This window comes from Sorex fumeus, unplaced genomic scaffold (assembly GCF_029834395.1).
Source record: "Sorex fumeus unplaced genomic scaffold, SorFum_2.1 ptg000047l, whole genome shotgun sequence".
Taxonomy (NCBI): domain Eukaryota; kingdom Metazoa; phylum Chordata; class Mammalia; order Eulipotyphla; family Soricidae; genus Sorex; species Sorex fumeus.
The window spans coordinates 41,891,980-41,899,439 of record NW_026606104.1 but is presented as its reverse complement, the minus strand read 5'-3'; positions in this window follow the sequence as shown (position 1 = coordinate 41,899,439).

Genomic DNA, 7,460 nt, shown 5'->3' with positions numbered 1-7,460 from the left:
TCCTCTTCTGCACTAACGCTCGGCTCAGCTGGATGGAACCACAGTGCCTCGGCCACAGAGCGGGGACTGGGGCTGCTGGCCTCTAGGCTCTCTGCCCTCTGGGAAGGAAGATGAAGAGAAGCTTTCAACCCTGGCACCTCATATGATCCCTAATCCCCACCAGGAGTGATCCCTGAGCACAGAGCCAGGAGTAAGCCCTGGGTACCACCAGCCCCAAAACAAGAAAAAAAAAAAAAGAGAAAGACAGTACTGTTGTGTAGGGTGTGTTGCCTGCGGTCACCCCCTCCCTCTCTCATCCTCAGTGTCCTCATCGGTAGTAAGACCAGTGGCACCTACTCTGCAGAGTGGTGGTGAAAATTCAATTCCAATAAACAGAAGGCACAAGTGCTCTATAAATGATTACCATGAATTATTCAGATCCATCTCCCCTCCCCACCCCCAGCAACCCTGGAGGCTGGGATGGCTCAGGGGAAAGGAGCGGAAGGGGAGGAGTTACGAGCTTCCAGAACCTGCCCTAACCTCTCCACCCACCTTCCATCCAAGGTTAGTTCAGACTGGTCAGCATCACCGAGGCTGTTTTCCAACGACCCCAGAAGGGACTTTCTCTCCCCACTCACACTGCCAGCACCCCTTTTTATGACCCCTTTCTTCCATTGCTGGCCTCATTGGACACTCACCACCGCCCAGAAAGCAGGCAGAGCCCCATTCATGCACCGTTTCATAGAGATATTTGCTTGGCTAGGGGTGAGGGACATACATCCAGTTCCCCCGTAGACTCAATGCTTGAATCTGGACTTTGACTTGAGACCAGTGACCAAAAATGCCACATCCTGCAAGTGCTTGTGGCCAGGGCTAGGACCCAGGAACCCCTCCAGTGCCAAGAGGCGGGTCAGGCCAGGAGCCTGCAGGAGGAACCGAGAGAGCACAGTTGGGTTGGGTGTGGCTCTGAAACCAAAAGAGAAAAAAACAATTTAAAAAAACTCACCAAAAAAAACAAAATAAACTGGGGGCTGGAGAGGAAGTACAGGGGTTAAGGTGTTTACCTTGTATGTGGTCGACCCTGTTTCCCTCCCTAGCATTGCATGGTCCCCAGCAGCACCAATGAGAGTGGTCCTTGAGCACAGAACCTGGAATACCCCCCCCAACCCACCCCCACTACCCCACCTACCCCACACACACACACAAAAAAGCCTAAAATCTGAGCCTGGGCCATTGCAGGCCACCATGTACCTGTGGCACCCACACACTGCTCCCGGGCAGATCTGCGCTGACCTTGAGTGCAGGCCTGGCCCTACATTCACTTGCTAGGTGACAGGACTAATGACATATCTGCTTGAGTCTCAGGCTTTCTCTTCACAAGGTCAATGGGGTTGGAGAGCGGGGGGTATTTCTAGAAAACAGTGGTGGCACTACGGTGTTATGCCTGCTTTCTGGGGTCACTATTGGGAAGCCCCATCGGCCGGGAACTTGGGACAGCAGCACTCATTTCTCCTCACAGTTCTGAAGCCAAAATCTGCTGGTGCCATCCACTCCCTCTGAGCCTCTCCTGCCTCTTCTCCCAGCCCTGAGTGACCCACGTGTACCTGCTCCTCTTGTGCAGTCTGTCCCCCAGCGGCCCTTTACAAGGACACCAGTCCTGCTAGACCTGGGCGCTCCCTCCTGACCTGCTCCTAACCCATCACCTCTGCAGAATCCCTGTTTCCAAAGAAGAGCACAACTGGAAGTTGGAGGGTTAGGACTCCCACATCTCTCCAGAGGTTGACACAAGTTGCCTCGTAACAGGCTGCCAGGCTCACAGGCTGGTCAGAAATACACGACCCACTGACAGATGAAGTGATGGACTATGGAGGCCCAGGGAAGGGAAGTGAGTGGTACTCTCTGTGCCCAGAGTGCAAGGAAGGCTGTTAGATGCGAGGTGGGCTGGGACTTTCCTCTCAACATTAGTAAAGTAAAGTAAAGTAAAGGCCCTCCCGTTGATCATCGATTTGCTCGAGCGGGCCCAGTAACGTCTCCATTGGAGACTTTGTTGTTACTGTGTCTGGCATATCGAATACTCTCGGTAGCTTGCCGGGCTCTCCGAGAGGGGCGGAGGAATCGAACTCGGGTCGGCCATGTTGGCTGCGTGCAAGGCAGACGCCCTACCCGCTGTGCTATCGCTCCAGCCCGATAGCACAGCGGGTAGGGCGTTTGCCTTACACGCGGCCAACATGGCCGACCCGAGCTCAACATTAGAATGAGATGTTATTTGAGGATCCGCTGTCCAAGTCACACACTGATATAAGCGGCAGGGTCGGGGTCTGAACTCAGGTTTTCCAAATCTATCATATCTCTACTCCCCTATTTTAAGCAGAAAATGAGAAAAAGGTCAGAGATGTTGCTTCCCTAGCTGAGCTCCTATCTAGCATGTGGGAAAGCCTAAGTTCACTTCCCAGCACCACAGGATTCCAAGCACAGTTAGGGTACCCAAACTCTAAAAAAAAATGATGAGGAAAGAGAGTCAGAGCTTTTCTTGAAGTCAAGAGATTGATCCTAGGCCAAGGAGTGAGTTCAAATAGCTGGAACAGGGGCATGGATTGTAGGAAGCTCTAGGCTTGACCCCTGGTACTGAATGGTCCCCTGAGCACTGTCAGGAGTGATCCCTACGCAATGCTCCTGAGCACCACCAAATGTGGCATAACAAAAAAAAATTTTTTAAAGAGAAATTGCTTTGCTTTATATTCCTTTTGCTTCATATCCACTGTCTCATGCTGCTGCTTTGGAAGCAGGCTCTGTCTTTGGATAAGGAACTTCACTCCTCTGGGTCTCTGTTTACTCCCCTGTTAAGTAGGAATAATACCCACGTCACAGAGCTATTGTGAAGAGATGGCAGATATAAAGTCCTGGGCATAGGGCCTGCCATATAGTGTAAGTGTTCACTTTACACACCAATACCAGCACTATAATCTGTGTTAAATCATGTTCAAGAGCGAGCCACTGATGATCCACACCAGTATCAACATCCATTATCACAGTGTGAGGTGGGTCCTCACTCTGCTGCTGAAGAAACAAGTCATATAGTCAGGTTACTGAGAAGTGGGTTTGAATCCTGGCCCCCCCGACCGCTATGCTCTTCCCATCCTGCTGAGGCCCTGGGTTTGCCTGAGGCCCAGGGTTAGGAATCAGGCTCCCACTCAGGGAACGATGGTCGGGTTGCTGGGTTGCCAAAAGCCCGTCTTCCTAGCCAGGTGGTGAGAGCCCTAGTCCAACCTGGTCACTGGGGGCTGAGGGGGGCTGAGGGCACCTTTGGGCTTAAAAGCTCTCCTTTGCAGGGACCAAGGGCTGAAAGCATTTAGAGATACCCTTCCCTCCCCCATGCCCTACACACACAGCCCCCGAGAGGAATCCCCTCAACTCAAGTTCCCAGGAGTGCATAGCAACTACACTCGGTCCCAGGGCCCACCTGTTTTGTTTCCCTGTAAAAAGCAGAGCTAAGCTCTGTGGAATGGGAGCAAGGAGGGAGCAATAGGTGTAATCACTTAATCACTTAACTTCCCGTTAGTTGTCGATTTGCTCAAGCGGGCGCCAGTAACGTCTCCATTTGTCCCTGTCGCGTGCTAGTGTAGCCCAATGGCATCTGTTCGCTCCGGGAACATGAAGGGCCTCAAACCGATCGTTCATGATCTTGACGAAGATCTGACCATCTGGTAGGTGGGCGGTCACGCGGTCTTTTGACATCCCGTGGAATCCAGTCAGTAACAGCTCTAGTCCAGCGGTCGTCTTTAAATCTCATTACATGACCAGCCCATCTGATTTTCGACACCTTGGCAAATGAGACAGCGTCCCTGATCCTTGATCGTCGACGGATGTCAGAACTCCGGATTCTTTCTCTCATTTGAGTGAAACGTGATATTCCAAGCATAGCTCTTTCTATTCTTCTTTGGGAGACCTGAATAGCGTTCTCATCTTGTTTGCGTAGGGCCCAGGTCTCTGAGGCATATGTTAATGCAGGAAGAATAGTGGAATCAAAGAGATGTGCCCGGAGCCGGAGGTTCTTCGTCCTCCGGCGTAAAATGAAAGTTATAGGCGTAAAATGAAAGTTATTTCCCACTGCTGCCCCCTAGAGACCAGTAGGTGCCCCACACACGCACAGAGAAATACACTGGCCCAGCGTGTGACTGGATTTTAATATCCAAGGGCCAGGCATGCACACCTTATCCCTTCAGTGAAAGGGTCCTCACCTCCCAGTGCCCACTCCCCAATAGAGCAGCTCTCACTGCGATAATGAAACCAAAGTGACCAGCCACGTGGAGGGTGTTCTCAGCACCCAACAAGTAGTAACTCACCCCTTAGCCCCTTTACTGCTCATAACACCTGGTCTGGACAGCACTGTCACCAACCTATTTCACTGATTAGTAAACTGAGGCTTAGACTATTGAGTCATTACACATCTTTCTAGCCAGGGGTCAGTCTGCAATCCAAACCCAGAAACAGCTGGCTCCGCGGCCGCTTGCGATTCCTGCGCTGTGCTCTTGTAGGGACTGGCGCCAGCAATTGACACAGATGAGACCTTGGGGCCCTTGAGGAGGGAGAAATGAAGAGACAGATGATGAGCTGAGGCCCATTACATGCTTGAGAATTCACTGAGGCCCTCTCTTCAGCTCTTCTCGTCGTAATGATTTCCACTTCCCCACAGCCCTGCAGACCTCAAGCACATGTCCTCCACCCAGTGGGCACGGAATAAGCTTTCGCTTTTGGGGAGAGCCCCGTTTTTCCTCCCCTGCCCATATGGCCTGGGGAAGCCCCATGCCACTGGGGGCTTCACATCCCATCTGTACACAAAGTGGATGGTGCGTGATGGGGAGCCAGAGCGAGAGTACAGCAGGTAGGACATTTGCCTTGCACATGGTGGACCTGGGTTCAATTCCCAGCATTCCATATGGTCCCCTGAGCACCATCTGGAGTAATTCCTGAGCGCAGAGCCAGGTGTGACCCCTGAGCATTTGGGGAGAGGGGCCCAAAGCCAAACAAAACTTTTCTTAATTTTAATTTAAATAAAGTAGATGGGCATAAGGGATGCGGGGGCTCTTGCGACACTAACCTAGGATCTTGCTCTCTTGCTGTGGAACACCATCGTGCTGCAGACACGCCTGTGCCACTGCTAGCCCAGGGCTCCCTTTCTGAGTGGGTTCCCACAGAAGGTGGCCCAGCTGTCCTCCTGGTGAGCTCACTCCGTCCCAGCTGTGACACTAGGCACCAAGGCCACACAGTGAGTCACAAAGGCCGGCTGTCTCCGCCTTCCCCAACTCCTTGGGGGAAGTGTTCTCGCCTTCCAGCCCTCCCTGCCTCCCTCACCTGACTTGGCAGTGAGCCTCACCCAGGCCCTGAGGTTCCAGGACACCATGACCCACACCCCCGTAGCAAAGAACGTGAGACAGACCATGGCAGTTAATCTCACGCCGGGACTGAGCAGGTGCAGTCAAAATTACTGCATGACAAGGGGGATCAGACCCCCTCTATCCTGGCTGGGGGTGCAGGCTCCCACCTGACGACCCAGCACTGATATTCTGAGCTCTGAAACACCTGAGCCAGGCAGGGCATCGCGCTGACATGTGTGCAAAGGGAGCTGCAGAGAGGCAGGACTGTCCCAGCACACTTGGTCTTGGAATGTCTTGCCAGCGGTGTGAGCCTAGAAGGTCACAAGAGACACTCTGGGCCTTGGTGTCATTGCCTCTGATACAGATCAGTGAAGTCTTCTGACTAGAGTCACTGGGCAGCAGCTTAGCTGTCCTTGTCCTGCACCATTTCCTCTGCTTCCCACCCTCTGCAGGTGGCATGCCTGCTCCTAGAGGAAGCTTTTCTCCTCCAAGGCCACCAATGCGTCTGCAACCTCAGCAATGCCTCTTGGGACAAGACAGGGTTGAAGCCCTGACCAGATGGTGGGGCATATCCAGAGAACTAGCTGCCTGAGAAGTGGCAGGAATGAATGGCTCCAACCCATCTGTCAAGACAGCCCTGCCTAGAGTACCAAGCCCAGTCTGGGCCCAGCTGCAATGGAGACAAACACTGGCTGGACAGAGGTGGCTAGTTCTGGGTTGCTGGCCAGCAGAGCAGGGCCTGGGCAGCTCAGCTGGGGCTAGCCTTCATGCTGGTTCATAAACACACTCTGGAGTCAGACTAAGCGCCAACTCTCCTGGCCCAGCTGCTACCGGACGGGAGACTTTGGTTGATTCACCTAGACTCCATGACCCTCAGCTGCTCCGTCTTGAAAATGGGACTCATCCACATTGTGACTATTTTGAGGCTGTTAGCAGCGAGACTGGATGTCAAGGGTGGGATGGGGCCTGCAGGGGGTCATCACCGCTAGAGAAGGGGTTGCTTCCCAGTAAACAAACACATTACAGATGCTCCTGCCAAGCCCACACCAAGGGCACAAAATCAGCCAGACCCTCATGGAGTCTGGGAGAGAGATGATTGGGATGGAAGCTCCTCATGGGAGAGAAGACCCTACTCAGTGAAGCTGAAGGTCACATCAAGTCTGAAAGGCGACTTTGTTCTCCCCGCCTCATACGTTATGCATGAAAGAGCAGACGGCGGTGCTCAGGATTCATAATTTGAGACATCCGGAGACTAAAGACATTGGCCAAATTTAAACCAAAAGATGAACTTGTTGGGTGTCTTTTCACATTACGGGAGAAGAAAAAAGAAGAGAATTCCTTAGTCATCCACCATCCACTCGGAATTCACAGCGAGTCTGTCCAACGGCTGACATCAGAGGACTCCGCCTCTGGGTTCCGGACATTTAAGACATCGCTGTTTGAAGAGCACAGAGAGATAAATTCTGAAGAGACCCACTGGGGCCAAGAGCAGCCTCAGTGCGGGGGTGGCTGTGGGGCTCTCCAGAGGCGGTTAAGAGAGCCGCCATAGATGCAGTGGGGCCCAGAGCTGTCGGGGTATGGCTCTGTGTGACCCTGGTGCCCACAGCCCTCAGCACGCCTATTAGGAGGATGGCAAGAGTTAGACACAGCCCTGCCACAGGGGGAAAGCTCAGTCCATAGGAGCTGCCATTACCGACGTAACCTCTGAGTCAACTATGCCATTATGAGTTGATCCTGAGTCACCAATTCCAGAATGTCAGGAAGTGAGAGTTTTTGGATCCTTTTCCTCATGGGAATCTGAATATTACAGACAATAAGTGGCCCCAAAGCAACACAGCCTCCAAGTGGCAGAGTCAGAGCTAGGCTTTGGGGTTCCCAAATCATTACGACTCGATTGCACTTTCTCACTCCAGGTCCAATTACACCCAAACCATCATCACCTCCAGGTCCTGTGGACCCGGCCGCTAGGCCCCCAGGACTGTGGCCCAGGCCCGAGGAGTGTCTGGCATAAACTGTCTAATGAGTGAATGGTATTTTCCGTGTGTGAATCTGAGGGAGACAATGAAACCACAAGAAAAACAACATGTATAGGCACGCACTCACACC